Genomic DNA, 14646 nt, shown 5'->3' with positions numbered 1-14646 from the left:
AGGCCCTTTTTAAAACAAGCCACTTTATTTCTACACACAGCTCACGTTAGGAAGCTCTACATTCAGCGCCAAGAGTACAAAGTTTTAAGGAGAACAAATCTTTAACACATTATGCTTTGGGGGTTTGTTTGCTGGAGTTATGCAGGGCTCGACATATCAAGCTATTTAATCAAAAAGCGTGCCTAAAACTTTTGGGTCTCTTCGGCAAACCTGAAGACTGGAATAGCTTCAATATCATGTAGATAGATAATAAAACTGGAAGGAAAAAAAAAAACTGTTATACAGAGTTACTTAGGAGATGTTATTTTCCAATTTACCAAAGACTTATAAATTTCAGTTTTCAGATCACAACTATTAAACAACTGTGTTATAGCATATACTTTTGGGGGAGTGTCATTCTTGACAGGTGATGTATATACAGTATTAAAAGATGAGTAAAGTTTTGGCCCTGTGTGTATTAAAAAAATAAAAAATAAATACAATGTTATTAAAACAGACACATCTGTGTTAAAAGGATATATACAATATTATCATTGAAACACCCTGCAATACAAACAAGTGCTGCACCGCTGATTTTATTCATTGAAGGAGTAACCAGTTAATTACTAGCATACAGTAGTGGTACATGCTACTGCCTTGGACACCTGGGTCACAGGTTCAAATTCCACATCCAGCTCTGGTGCTCCTTCTAAAATACAACAGTAAAATTACTCTGCTGTAAAATGTGGTAAGGAGATAAACGTTGCAGCCTGCAGGTCGAGAAAGCGTCATCTTAATCACTTGTCCTAGTGATGACCTTGCCCTTACAAATGATGACTTTTTTTTTTTTTTTTTTTGCTGAATTTTTTTGTAATTTAACTGCATTCATGGACTCTTATTGTCGGAGAAAAGACGGGCAAAACACGTTGGCCCGGATTTAAGGATTACTGTCAATGTGTATGTGCTTGTACACGCTTGCGTGCGACGACCATTTTGAATGTAGTCTGGGGGAACGAGGGCGGGCAGGAAGTGTTTGGCCGCGCGAGGCGCTCTGTCCTCGCGTTTCTTCCTGCGGGACCGGAGAGGCCGTGCGTGGGGAAGGAGGTGGGGAGCTCAGCGTGCGAACGAAATGGCGGCCGCGCGGTTTCACCGTATCTCTTCCAGACGCTGCAAGCACAGTGCTCTCCACTAGCCTTACTACTCCGCCTTCACATTCGCTCCGTTTGCACTTTAAATTCATGAGGTGAGTGCATCTCCCTGCTTGTTTCCCGCCGGCGTTTATGTTTTGCACGGTTCTTCTCGGTGGTCGGGCTGCTCAGTAGTACGCGGCGGCTACGCGCGCCAGACGAGCACCCGACAGCTCGCCGCGGTTGCTTCTCGCGCCAGCCAATGTCTGCTCGCGTGGCTCTCGCGTCCCGGTGTGTGCGCGCTCGCGGCGATGCCCTCTCCTCCTAAAGTCGAAACCGGCAGAAATAAGTAAATAAATAGCGGTCGAAACGTGTGAGGCGATCCTAAAAGATGTGAAAGCTCGGCAGTGAGTGTAGTCGAGCCGCCGCTGCAGCGGAAGAGAAACGTCGCCCGCGGTGCGAGTTGTATAATCGAAACGAGTGTGTGTGGCCGCGTTTCTGGTGCTTCAGGCAGTGGGCTGCTCGGTCCGGAGCTGCGGCCGCGGTCCGGTGAGGGAGTCCCACCACAACCTGCGGGCTGCGTTGCTCGCTAGCCAGGTGTTCGGCGCGGCGACGACGGGGAAGTCAGTGCAGGGGCTCGGCCGGAGGGACGCGGTCGGTCGCTCGGTCCGCATTGCGGGTGGAACCAACCCGCACGGATCCGACTGTGTCGGCATCTTTCAGGCGCTTCTTCACCGGACTGTTCTGAGGAGTTCAGCTCCGCCAGAAAGGACCGGACACCCCGGCCCGGTGCAGATGACGGGCCTCCAGCCCCGCACACACCGGTCGGACCCGGGGCCGGGCTCCGATGAACTTCAGCTTCCTCCGGGTGCCTTTTCTTTCTCCTCCAGACACCTCTGTCTGTGACGCGCCGGCACCCTAAGACTTTTGGTTATTATTATTTTTAGGTCCTAATAATAGCTGTAATTTTAAATTTTAGGGGTTAAAAAAAATATATCTGCACGTCAGTTTAGTAATGATACTGAGCTGAGGTCGTTGCTTGCAACACGTATACAATAATAAACCGACTCGAACTGGCTATACACCCAAAAAGTAGAGAAAGTAGAGAAATGCACGTTTTGCTATTAATAGGTTGCTGCCTGAATGCTCCTGATAAACAATCAATTGCTGGAGTGACCTTGACTGGGAGCTGTGGCCACACAGATACTGTGAGTGAGTGAGTGAGTGAGAGAGAGAGAGAGAACCACCAGCTGCAGACAGAGTTTCTTACTGAAGTGTCTCTCACTACCTGTAATGCTCTGCACTAATAGCTTCAATTTCATGTGTCCTGTTTAGGTTTCTCCGCTAGCTGAGAGCATTTCCGATTGACAAGCTTAAAGTAAATGAGATTCGTATGTTTCGAGTCCATCAGTGAAGGATGGGGGGATAATGGTTGCATTTTTTTTTTTTTTTTTTTTTAAAATGTTGTTTTTCTTTCGCAGGGAATTGGAAGCTACAGCCACCAAAGAAGCTGAGAAGACGCAAAACAGGTCAGCGTCACTGTACGCACGCCCTCCGTAATGTCAGTGTTTGGCCTTAATGATAAAATCGTATTTATGTCATTGGTCCCTTGTATGTTTTATATGTTCTGGGTGTCACCAGCCGAGCCTCCTCGTGGCTGCTGTTGCAAAGCCTTTGCAGTTATATTTGAATGAAAGTGCGACAAACTGCTGAGTCACTCACTGTGTTTTATGAAGTTTAGCGAAAGCTGCAGCGTGCCTTTCTCCATGGTGTTGTGTAGCTCTTTATTGTGATACAGTGTGCATCTCTGAATGGGCAGCGAACAATGGCCAGCTGACCTGCCCGGCGGGGCCTTTCCTGTGACAGCGTGACACGGACCGGCCTGCGGTATGCCCTTCTGTGGCTCCGGCAGTCGCTGTACTTTTGAACAGGTCTTTCAGAAAGCATGGCTTCCAAACTATTAACATTACCCTGGGGTAGGGGGGGAAAAAAAAAAAAAAAAAACATTCAAAGTGTATGTAAAAGGGAAAATAGCAGTGGTCTTTCCAAGGCATTTGTTAATCCTTGTGACTGTGCAGGCAAAGCAGTGCGGCTAAACTATTAAACTGCTGCACATTTTTGATGTCATGGAAATATTGTCTCACTTCAGGGTAAGTCCCTTGGTCAGACATCATGCAGCATGAGTGGGCTTTAAACCAGGAACATTCAAGTGACGGCACTAACTGCTGCCATGGGATTATGGGCCACTATAGCAACTGATTGCACTATTTCACTGTTATAGATTCGAGTTTCTTCATCAGAAGATAATCGGGCATTGTCATTACTTCAGAAACGGGTCTTTGAATATTTGTTTACCCTATAACTAGTTTTTTTCTTCACATTGTCTGCTGTCATTGAAAGAGCTCTGTAAAATAGAGCTTTTTTTTAATTAAAGCAACAGTGAGAGCTCAATGATATAAAAAGGCACAACTCCCATGAAAAAAATGAGTCTCTTGAAATAGCATATCTAGGTCTTCAACTTATTTTGGTCAAATTGCTATATGAGCAGCACTGTCAGTGTCTCAGATTTATACACGCCAGCCTTACAGATTATTAGCTGAAGGTTCTTGGGTCTTGTCCAGTTATGCCGTATACAGTTTATTGTAGAATGGTGAGCATCAAGGCACAATAATGGTGTTCAGTATTCTGCTGGGAAAGAAAGTATTCTTTCAATAACCTAAAAGTACATTTCAGTGTTTTATAATGTCGCTTTGGAGAAAAGCGTCTGCTAAATGAATCAATGTAAATGTAATAAGAATGTACGTGTGATCTTTCAGATCCAGGCATTGCAGCATGACATTTGCTCCATGCTTTTTCAGAACTGTATGCATGTGATTGGTGCATGTCAGAATGGTCTGCTTGGCCTGTGTCCAGCACATTGTGTTGACCATTTAGAAAAGGCCTGTTTTCTTCTTCCAAGAGATGGACCTTTCATTTTACTCATACATTTGCTGCTGCGTAATTTTTTGGCTTTCAGTTGAATCATTCACAAGTTACACATATCTTTAAAGTCTCAGGCCTTTTCCTGTAGTTCTGTCCACATGCAGCCGTGGTCTTGCTCTAAGTAAAACTGCTGGATTCTGTGCTGTTGGCACTGAGAAATCACTGCGAAATCACTGCAAAAGAGAACCCATACAGAAAGGGTTTGTAGGAGACTAATAATAATGGTACTTGTAGATTTGCTTGGCAGGTTTTCAGTTTTTCTAGTTAGTCATTTGGCGATGTCTGTTTTTCTACAAACTGAAAGTCTGTAAAGTTATTCAGCTATAGTTTAACGTAAATTGTCATTTTCCTCCATGCACTGGAATAGGTTAAATATTTTTAATGTGTAAATTCTTAAGGGATTTAGACTTTTTCATGGTGTTTGTTTTGTGGCCCCTTTGAAAGCTGTTACATCTGTACTGTTTGTAATGTTGACTAGCGGTGTCATCTGTGCTCCTCGTCCTTGACTCAAACAGATGCTTCTGTCTGTCCATGAAAGTGCTATGGTGTTGGTGGCCATCTGGTTAAATGCTTAACTGCAAGTGTCTGGTGGGGGAAGGGGGTGGTTGTTGGACCCCGGGCGTCTTTGCTCTGTGCATTTAGACTCGGGGTGTGGGAAAATTGCTCACGTTCATAACTGTCCAAACAGTAGCATGTGAACAGTGCGGTCCAGCACCCAAGTTTGTACACTGGTACTTCCATGGTGGTATAGTATGTATCCAGACCATCTGTTTAATCCAAGATTTATTGGCAAGAGTAGAATCACCCTGATATGTTTAACTGTCATTTAAACTTTTATTTGCAGGATAAACTGTGAAACTGGATATTTCAGTTAAAGATGGAAACGCACAGGTTAAGACAATAACTCAGTGCAACATGCAGGAGTGTATTTTGTTTTAGGCTTGCTTTTTCTTAAAACATTTGTATCAAGAATTTATCATCATTGGAGAGCTGCTTCTGTTCATCAGTTTTCAATCAAATATATAAAGCCCAGGAAGTAAAACTGGAATGCTATATTAAAAATAATTTCTTGGAGCTGCATGCTTGGGGGGGTGGTTAGTGTAGTTGGGATGAAACAAAGTTTAAAAAAAAAAAAAAAAAAGACAACGATGGAAAATTACACATCGTAAAAGAAAATGTCAAATGTATTTCAGAATTTATCAGCAAGTTTTGGATTTTTGATAACTTCCAATCCTGATTACAATGGTAACTTGGCCTGTGTATACACTGCACTTATTCAACCACCTTTGTACTAAGGTGCAGCTTGGCACCTTCTACCAGTTAAACAGCACAGATGCATTCAGAATAAACAGAAGCTAACCCTTTACGGTAATGTGTAAAAAAAAAAAAAAAAAAAAAAGCCGGGATGGTAGTGCTTACAGTCACCGGGATCATCCACCATGTTAGGCACTGAGTGACACTTCTCATTTGGTAGCATCCAGGCCCATGTTGGCAGCCTCATTGTGCTCTGTACCATGTGCAGAGAAAATTATACATTGATTCATTATTTTTTTAATTTTGTACATGTTAAGTGCTATTAAATGTGTTTGGGAATCTTTCACGGGTAATTAATTGTTATGGGAGTTAACTTCCCCTTTGTCATTTTGCTATAAGTTGCATTTTTCTAAAACGTATCTGATGTATTTGAAAGACTCCCTGTGTTCGGTTTACGGACAACAATTTAATTTTGTCAGATCCTATTCATCTAGATATTCAGTATGAATAGTTAATTTGCGTTGCATCTTTTTTGATAACACTGCTGTAAGTTTGTAGTTCCCTCAAAATTTGTCAAAGTACAAAACTTGCAGGTTTGTTAATTGAGAATAATTTACAATTCCCATGGACTCTTCTAAAAAATACTTGTTAAAATAGTATGTAGAAACACAATACATGGCTTATGAATTGTAAACCAAAAAGGTTTGTTTTGGAAATAGTTTTTTTGTGAATATATCAAAAGGACATCAGATAACATTTACATTTATTCATTTAGTTGATGCTTCTCTACAAAGTGACTTACATTGTTAGGGTTCTAAATAATAGAAGTTTACAATTATTTACCTATTTTTACAGCTTGGTAATTCTTACTAGAGCAGTTTAGGGTAAGTAGCTTGCTCATGGTACTACAGTTGGAGGTAGGGATCGAACCTGTGACCTTTGGATCCAATGTAACTCTAACCACTATGCTACCAGCTGTCTCACTAACACCAGCCCAACCCCCCCAACCACCTCTTAGGCATTGCACCTCTTGATATTTTGGACTTTAATTTTGTCATCAAAAGAAATAAATGTTGACTGTATGTGTGCTGCTATAAAGTTCAAGGCAAGCTGAATATGAAGTTTTCAATAACTATTCTGATTTACAAACTATTTACAGTCATCAAAAGAACAGTAAATAGTGCTAATTTTACCTTTAAATGCACTTCACTTCTGATTATCTCCCTACCTTGTCAGTCTAAGTATGGAAGAGGATATTAAATGAAGGCTTGTACTCGGTCGTCTTGAGAGTCACATAAAGTAGTGGTTTGTGGGAAAGAACCAGTGGATGTTACCTGAAAGAGGCGTCACTGTCAGAGTTTGCACTGACCTTGTTTTTGGATGTCAGCAGTATTTTAATAAAAAAAAGGAAAACTTTTCTGCCTGCAAACATTAGTATTACCTAAGTCTGTTTAAACTTTATCTTTCCCTTTAGGAATGACTGAAGTTTTATAAGCCAGATGTTTTCCTTGAGATGTCACATCTGTCTCTTGAACGGTTACTCTCTACCAAAGCTAACATGAACTTGCGATTAGCTGACACCTTTGTCCAAGACATCTTACAATGCTAGATGTGCGGTGCTAAGCTCCTTACAATTACTGCCAAGCTCCCAACAGCTGAGCAGTGCCAGACATCTTTGTTCATTTAACAGGTACCTTTTTCCAAAGCGACGTAAAACAAAAGTGCATTTCATCAACAGATGGAGAGATATATGCACAGACACTTGATTCTCAGTTGTGTAGTTTTAATATCGGATATCCCATAAATAGAGGCAGTACATGTGAACACAGGGACAGCATGCAAAGTCTGCAAAGACTGGGCTGAATTCAAACCCACACTTGATACCATGGTGTGGAAGGCACTTGTTTGCTTTCTCTGTTTAGTCTTGTAACCTATGGTTCTATCTTCCCTACCTTTTGACGTGTGCTTACTGTGACATCGTGTGCTTTGTAGTCCTCAAACTGACATTCCTTACATTCATATTTTGTTTAATAAAATGAAAAGGCATGTATGCTCTAAACTTGTGCTACAGTATGGACCATGGTATGTCACTTATGGCTATTAAACCTGTACCACATGGTTATAGTGTTGTTTCTTTGAAATTAGACTTAATGACCCTCTTATTTGAAATGTAACGATGCCCTTTTGTCATCAAACAATTGATACATATGTGGAAATATGACAAAACCTTCGAGAAACTGCATAGGACATTGGCACGTCCAGAGAATTCTCGGTTCTGGTACGTGTTACATGTTTGAGAAAGCAGCATTTTGAATGTATGCTTCTCGTTTGCTTTGTGACATTTTGAAATGTAGACCTACCCTTCAGAAGTGGCTGTTTATAGAGGAGTAATTCAGCAGTTCACAGTAGTGTAATCCCTTAAGGAGATTAGGCAGAGCTTTCCCCTGTTTTCTAATTGCGCTCTTGCATCATTTACTTTGTTACACTTATAGGGGAGTGAGCTTTTACTTGTGCAGCAGGCAAGGGGCTGAGGAGTTTCTCCGGTGGGTACAAAATTAGGCTTGTTTATAGAATATTCATTTGTTAAATAATTCCTTCCCTCAGGGATATAGTGCAAGGAAAGGAAGAACAGTTGATGGAAGAAAGGAAAAAGAGAGAGGACGAGAAGAAAAAGAAAGAAGCTGGTTCAAAGAAGGTATGCAGAGCAGATGTACATTTTGAAACTTATTTGTATGAAGTTTATTATGGATTTCATATTTTCAATCATGTCAAACTCTAACCTTAATTTATAAATAGGCTTTCTGCGTAAGGTTGGTTCCCCCCCCCCGTTTAGGGTCTGGACTAGACATATTGACTTTTTGGCTTTTAAAATTTTAATTTTCTGATAGTGATACCCAGCACATGCAGTCCTTATTGGCCCCAACAGGGTAGGGTTTGTATAAAAACTTATTTCGTCATCTCACCTTTGCATACATGGCTTGCCAAGGAAAGTACATGCGGATCGATGTGTTCTCTCTATATTAATTTGCATCTCCATTTATCGATCAACATTTTCCTTCCGTTTCAGGCCACTGAACAAAAAACAAACGTAGGCAGTTTGGCATTTGACATTTGTGATGCTTACATGTTTGACAGTCTCTGGAATTTTTCCACTGACTATTAAGGAAAGCCAGATAGCTCAGGATTTTATCTTTGACCTTGTCCTCCCTGTGTGTCAGTGGCTTAGGAATGAAGCCGGAGTTGTGGCTGGCATAAGAAGAACTAGGCAGATGAGTTTCTATAAGTCGGGGCAATTTTCCTTGTTTGCTAGTAACTAAAAATCACTTGTTAAAAACCAAATCACATTAAAGGAAGCAGTCTGCAAATGCACATTATGCAGATTAAAGCTCCTTCAGTTTTGTTGTTACATTATCCTTGATGTTGCAAACAAAAATACTTTATTATTTTCAAGTTTTGCATATACCAACTCTAATCAATAGCACTTGGGGTCCTTTTAGGTTCATAAAAGCATGCAATATTTCTGGGTTCGGTATTACTATAAACATTGGCTTTTGAATTCTGAAATCCATAATGAACTCATTGCTTTAAATACTGTACAGTATACTGGGTCTTTATGGTTTGTACCTTTTAAGTGATAGAGGAGAAGGGATAAGAAGAGTTTTCATTCTCTAAAATTGTATGTGTAGGTGTTCTTGCAGAGCAAGTCAGCGTAAGCAAAATAAACAGCCCTGTAAGGGTCTGCTTTTTGAATTCTTAAAATGAAATATGGTATCAATGGCCAATAATATTAAGATTATTATTATATTACTACAATTTACAGCAATTGGTTGTGAGCAAAGTTTGTGTTTAACAATAAACAGGGCTGCAGATCTCCAGATTGAAACAGTGGCCAAAATTTTTGTGGCTGACTCATCTCACTGCAGAGTAAATTAAAATGTCATCATAGCAAATGTTCATCAAACAAATAGTTGAAAAGCATGGTTGTAAAAAAGGAACCTCTTCGACAAGAGAGACACACTGCACGACTTTGCAGTCTTCATTTCTTGCCTTGTAAAGTGTGAAAGTGGATGAATGCCAAAGACATGTTTAACGTTCTTGCCCCCCACCAGTCATCCTCCCCTTTGCGCTCATATGATGTTCGACTTATCTCTTGTTACACATGGCTTCTATCCTTCTTGTCTGTGTTCTGCAAGATCAGTTAAGGTGGTCAGTGTTGAAATGCAGTAAATTTCAGACACAGTTTCATGTGACATTTGCACCATCTTTTCTTGAGGTATCTAAAAAAAAAAAATTTTTTTTAATGAATTTGGCAACAGGTTGCCTGTGAATAGCGAAGATAGTTAAAATGCAGGGAGACATGTAGCATAAGCATTACAAAACCAAAAGCAATCTGGCCAAAAAAAAAAAAAAAATTTGTGCTGTGCACCTTGAAAAGGAACTCCATTTAGTGATAAAACTGTAAATATTTATGCTTTGTATTTACTTAATTTTCTTTCTTTTTTTGTTTTTGTATTCTGTTTTGCGCTGCACAAAATTTATGCTTTTGAATAAAAGTTCTGCCCTGTTTAGTAGCTCTTGGTTTCGTTTTGTCAGTTTACACAGTTAAAACTAAAAAATAACTTATTGGTGTGAGCTGTTCAGTTTGAAAAGCCAAGAAATTCATGTAAATTAATGTTAACTCTCAGAGCAGATCTCATCAAATTTCAGTGTTGCTCTACATCTAGAACCGTGTCATTAGTCCACGGAACATCACTAAGATCTCACATTCTTTCTGTGTATGTGTGCAGTGAAGTAAAGGTATTGGTTATTTCTTAAACATATAACAACACTTATTCTAGCTGGAATATCTTGCTTACAACTTTCCCTCCTTGGTGAACCATTTCAGAGCTGTTCAATTTTGTAGAAGTTACAGAATGACTATCAAAGAGCTCCGTGAAATTGGTCCCCTACAAACAGCACAAATTAAGACCTTATGATTCATTAGTGCTACATTTGAGCCGTAAAAAATAGAATTTGTGCTGTTGCAGTTTGAGATATTAACATACATTTATTTTGGAAGTGACGTCACTCCAGCCCGCCTACAACGCCGCAGGAACTCTTAATTCGTTTGTGCTACATTTGTGCTGATTTGTGCCATTCAAACTGCAGTTCTATCTCCTTTGGTTCTGGAGATGTTAAGGGTCGTTTACATGGCATGTGACCTCACTCTACTCCCTAGAATGCCGAAGAAACTCGAATTCAGGCTCATTTGTTAGTGCTACATGTGTCTTTGTGCCGTTCGAACTGCGGTTTCATCTCTTGTACTTTTTAAATATTAAGGGATATATTACACGCGACACCGCTGCGATATTTTAGGTATTAATGATTGACATGTTATTTATGATGATATTCATAACATGTACATTATGACTTACAGTCCGTATAATACTACTGCCTTTTACCTGCCCCGCTTTACTCTCCGGTCCATGTTGTGGTTGAACACGATGATGAAACTTCACTTTGTGAATTCCACACCGTTCACAATGTGAATTCCAACTTCACAGAGCTCTATCAAAGTGAATGTACATTCTTGGCTTTATGTGCACAGTTTAGAAGGTTATAATAAACATGATGCCCCCTGGTGGTTTCAGTTGTATTGTCACAGCAAGTAAAAATCAATCTAGGCAAGGGTTAAGAAAAAAGGGAATGCATCTCTTGCAGAAAATAGCCTTTTCTATTTAATTTTCATTGTTGTGCTTTATCAAACTTGGAGATTAATTTTGTGCTGTGCATTAATTTGGTTGAAGATGACATTTATGTAGCACCTTAGAACTTGTCTGTGACAAACTGAAAAGATTAATTGTTGGGAGAGTTTTGAAAGTAGTGGGACATGCTTTGAAGCAGCCACAAAGCCTTTTCATAGTAGTTTTGCTGTCTTGATGTGGCTGTGCATTAATTGCAATTAAAAGTAGGAAAGCAAAAGAATTCCAGCAGCATTGAAAAAGGTTCTTGAGAGAGGGGAAGGCTCCATTATAAATGGGCAAGCTGATAAAGCTTTGCTAATGGTACATTATGTCTGGGGCAGTCTTTTTTTGCCCAGAATCAGCCATGCACTCTGGGAAATGACAGTCCTATTGCAGGAATAAAGAGTCCTACGTTCTACTCTCAAACATCTCCCTTACTTGTTGGGTTAGAGAAAGAAGTTTAGAAATGTGCAGGGTTTAACAAGCCTTGTGTAATTATGTATATATAGCATTTTTATGTGGTGTCAAAGTTGTATGAGGCACCATATGAGTCACATTTGGAGTAACTTTGGGAATGGATCTGACTGGGGAGCGCTGTCTCTCAAAGTTTTCGCAATCAGCTTTGTTGTTAAAACGACTGATTTCCAAAACCACTCCTGTGCAGAACTATATATAGTGGTACAGGTAGCATAGCTTTGGCAGCAGGGCAGCACAATGGATAAAGCTGTGGATTTACAAGATGCTTACCATGAATCGATGCATTAAATGAAAATAGTGCACAGTAAAAAGTACCCAGCTATATAAAATGGGTAAGTCATTGCAGTTTAATGTACTAATTTGCTTTGGACAGAAGCAACAGCTAAATGAATAAATTGGAAAAAAAATACTAGAATAGGTTAACTGGCAGAGTTGCTCCAGTGCTCCTTGACAGGAAGTGTTTGTTCTGTTATTGTAACACCAGACTGCAGAGGAATGTCTTCAGCAGTGTGTAACAAGAAAAGCATGTTGTATTATGAAAATGATATCTTTGTGCTGTAGTCTGTGATCATTACTCTGTAACACTGTGGTTCATTTGGTCTCATGTGGGATTGTAGATTTGCAACCCTTAACACTCCAAAGAGACGTTGACGTGCTCATGGGTCTGTGTCGTACTTGCTGGACAAGTCCCACCCCCCCTTCTCCCCCATACCATTGAACGTTCATGTAGCAGCATGAAGACTGACTTCCTCTGCCTGCCTGTTGACATTCCACAACTGACAGTTATGCACTGCCTGAGCAGGAAGTGGTTTACCATACAAATTAAAACATAACTTACCCAGTATATGCAACAATTTATGTATGTTCACTCCAGCTTTCTGCTTTCAATCTGTGATTTAAGTCACTGTACCAGTCATTTTTTGGTTGTTTGGCAGTGGCAAATGGGTCCCTTTCCTATTCCTTGCGCACGTAATGTCTCTCCTGCGTTCTCTCTCTCTCTTTCTCTCTCTCTCCCCTTTCTTCCCTCTCGCTGAGAGAGCAAGGCTTACTCTTGAAGTAAAATGACACCGTGCTTCTCCTCCATTTTCTAATGAAATACCCCGAGTGCAAAGGGAACAGAAGTTTGACTGAGCGCCCGTCTTTCATGTTCTTCAAAAAAGTGTGGCCTGGAGGTTAAGAAAGAAGAAATAAGATTTTGGATCTCTTTAGCCGACCTGCGTTTTTCTTTCGCTGTGCTACCTTTGACTACGCAGGTTTGTAGTGAATGGCACAGAATCGAACAGCTTGTAGCTCTTGTCTGAAAAGGGGCACTTTTCAGGGACTCTCGTTTTCATGTAATGCTTTCAGATCTTTCTTGGGCAAGAATAGATGTCTTTTTGGATTGTATCTGATTGATCTTAAAGCCTTTTAGGGTTTTGTTTTAAACATGACGATGTCCTCTGCTTTTGAGTCAGAACCGCGATCTGTTTTCAGAAGGTCGGGACTGTCCCACATAGGATTTCTTGTGCACAAGGTTTTAGTAACGCTGTTAAGGGAGGCTTTCTTCATTTCAAAGTGTGACTGGACTGCAGTGCTGGAGGGTGAGATCATCATTAAAGAGACAAGGGACAGGAGAGAGTACATTCAGTGCACAGTCCTGGCTTGTTATGGTCTTGAGTCCTCGCTGTGTTGCAGTGCTATGGCTTGTTAGGGGTGATTTAAAAGTGTGTTTATTTAGACCCTTCCCTCCTCCAATGCTGGTTCATGGAAAAGGATTTTTTTTTTTTTTGTTTTGTTTTAACATGTGAATCAAACAACACCAGAAGTCCTGTGGATTGATGTTCTTGGAATGTTTTGTACCATCTGTTTTATTACGTTTTGTTTATAAAATCTCAGGTTAAAGCACATAGAGATCTCTCATGTTAGACATTCACTCTTTGCAGCTTTCCTTGGCCGTGGCAGTAATAAAACGTATTGTTTCTTATCCTTTAAGCATAATTAATATGAATTTCCAGAACAACCCACAGGCAGTCAGTATGCATGCCTGAATGCATAACCTTTTAACAGCTTTGTTTCTCTGAGGTCTACTGCTTTGAACAGTACCTAGAGTATCTTTGTGGGTCCTGAAAGAAACTGCGTAACTCGAGTTGGCTCATGTTGATGTCTATTTTTAAAGACCTGCTTTTGCTCTAAGTATGTTTGAAGAGTTGGTTTTTGTGTAGTTGTTATGGGATGCTTAACTCAGATTAATATGATTGTTAGCATCTCACTGGGACTTCTGTGTTCCAGGCATTCCCGTTTTACCCGAGGAATGGTATGCTCTGTTCTCTGCTGGTTAGGCTGACACCTTATAGCGGACTTTGGCCTGAAGGCTACAGGGACCGCTGCTGCAGCAGTGCCAGCCGAACTGCTTGTTTATTTCCTTGTGGTTTTTCTAATTAAGAACGTCCGGCCCCTCTGTCTCGGTGCATGGGAGGTGATATTATTCGGGGCCGCTCTGTTACCCGGCGCTTGTCAGCATCTAGTCATCTGTGAAATTGAGCAGAATGAGGGCGCTGCTATGACAGAGAGGGTTTGAGCAGCGGAGGGGGAGGGGCACTGTGGATGAGGGTGGGCCTGCTGCGCCACCCTGAAATACACACGCATTTTCAGTGTCCTTGAAACCAATACTGATCTTCTGTGCCTGTTTTCTATTGCAAACCAGACTCTTGATACAGGTCTCAGGTTGTTCCTTTGGTATGAAGCTACTTTGCATGTGTCTGGTTCTTTGTTTTGTCAGAATGAAAGCATTTTTGTTTTCCTTGGATGTGTTTCCTCTCTTGCCTGTTGTAGGCTACAGTTATAACAATCAAATTGACAAGCATTGAAACTAGCTTCCATTTCTTAGCCTCGATTGAAGGTGCATGATAGCTTTTTTGTTTTGTACATTGTGTTCTGAATGCCATTCCTTTTTTTCACCTCAGTGCCAGAACACACCAAGTCCAGTTTAAGCCAGCCCCAGCCTGCCAACTCAGAAAGCGACACCACCTCTCTGACCAGCGCCATCAGCAATGCCAAGCGGGCCCAAGCCAGCAGCCAGCCACAGGTCCCACCTCGATACCCACCCCGCGAAGTTCCGCCACGTT

General features: G+C 40.9%; 1 long non-coding RNA gene across 2 annotated transcripts; it reads left to right on the top strand.

The window, feature by feature from the left end:
• Nucleotides 1-878: 878 nt before the first annotated feature.
• On the top strand, nucleotides 879-14518 carry LOC114909205 (uncharacterized). 2 transcript variants are annotated; one of them, XR_003797174.1, is made up of 3 exons: nucleotides 879-1222; nucleotides 2588-2635; nucleotides 14485-14518. It is a non-coding gene; the product is annotated as an uncharacterized LOC114909205 (long non-coding RNA). The 2 variants fall into 2 exon arrangements; XR_003797175.1 differs by lacking the exon at nucleotides 14485-14518 and adding an exon at nucleotides 7947-8011.
• The last annotated feature ends 128 nt before the right edge of the window (nucleotides 14519-14646 follow it).

Source organism: Scleropages formosus, chromosome 20 (genome assembly GCF_900964775.1).
Source record: "Scleropages formosus chromosome 20, fSclFor1.1, whole genome shotgun sequence".
NCBI lineage: Eukaryota > Metazoa > Chordata > Actinopteri > Osteoglossiformes > Osteoglossidae > Scleropages > Scleropages formosus.
The sequence above is the reverse complement of the archived record's forward strand: the minus strand, read 5'-3'. Positions and strand labels throughout refer to the sequence as shown.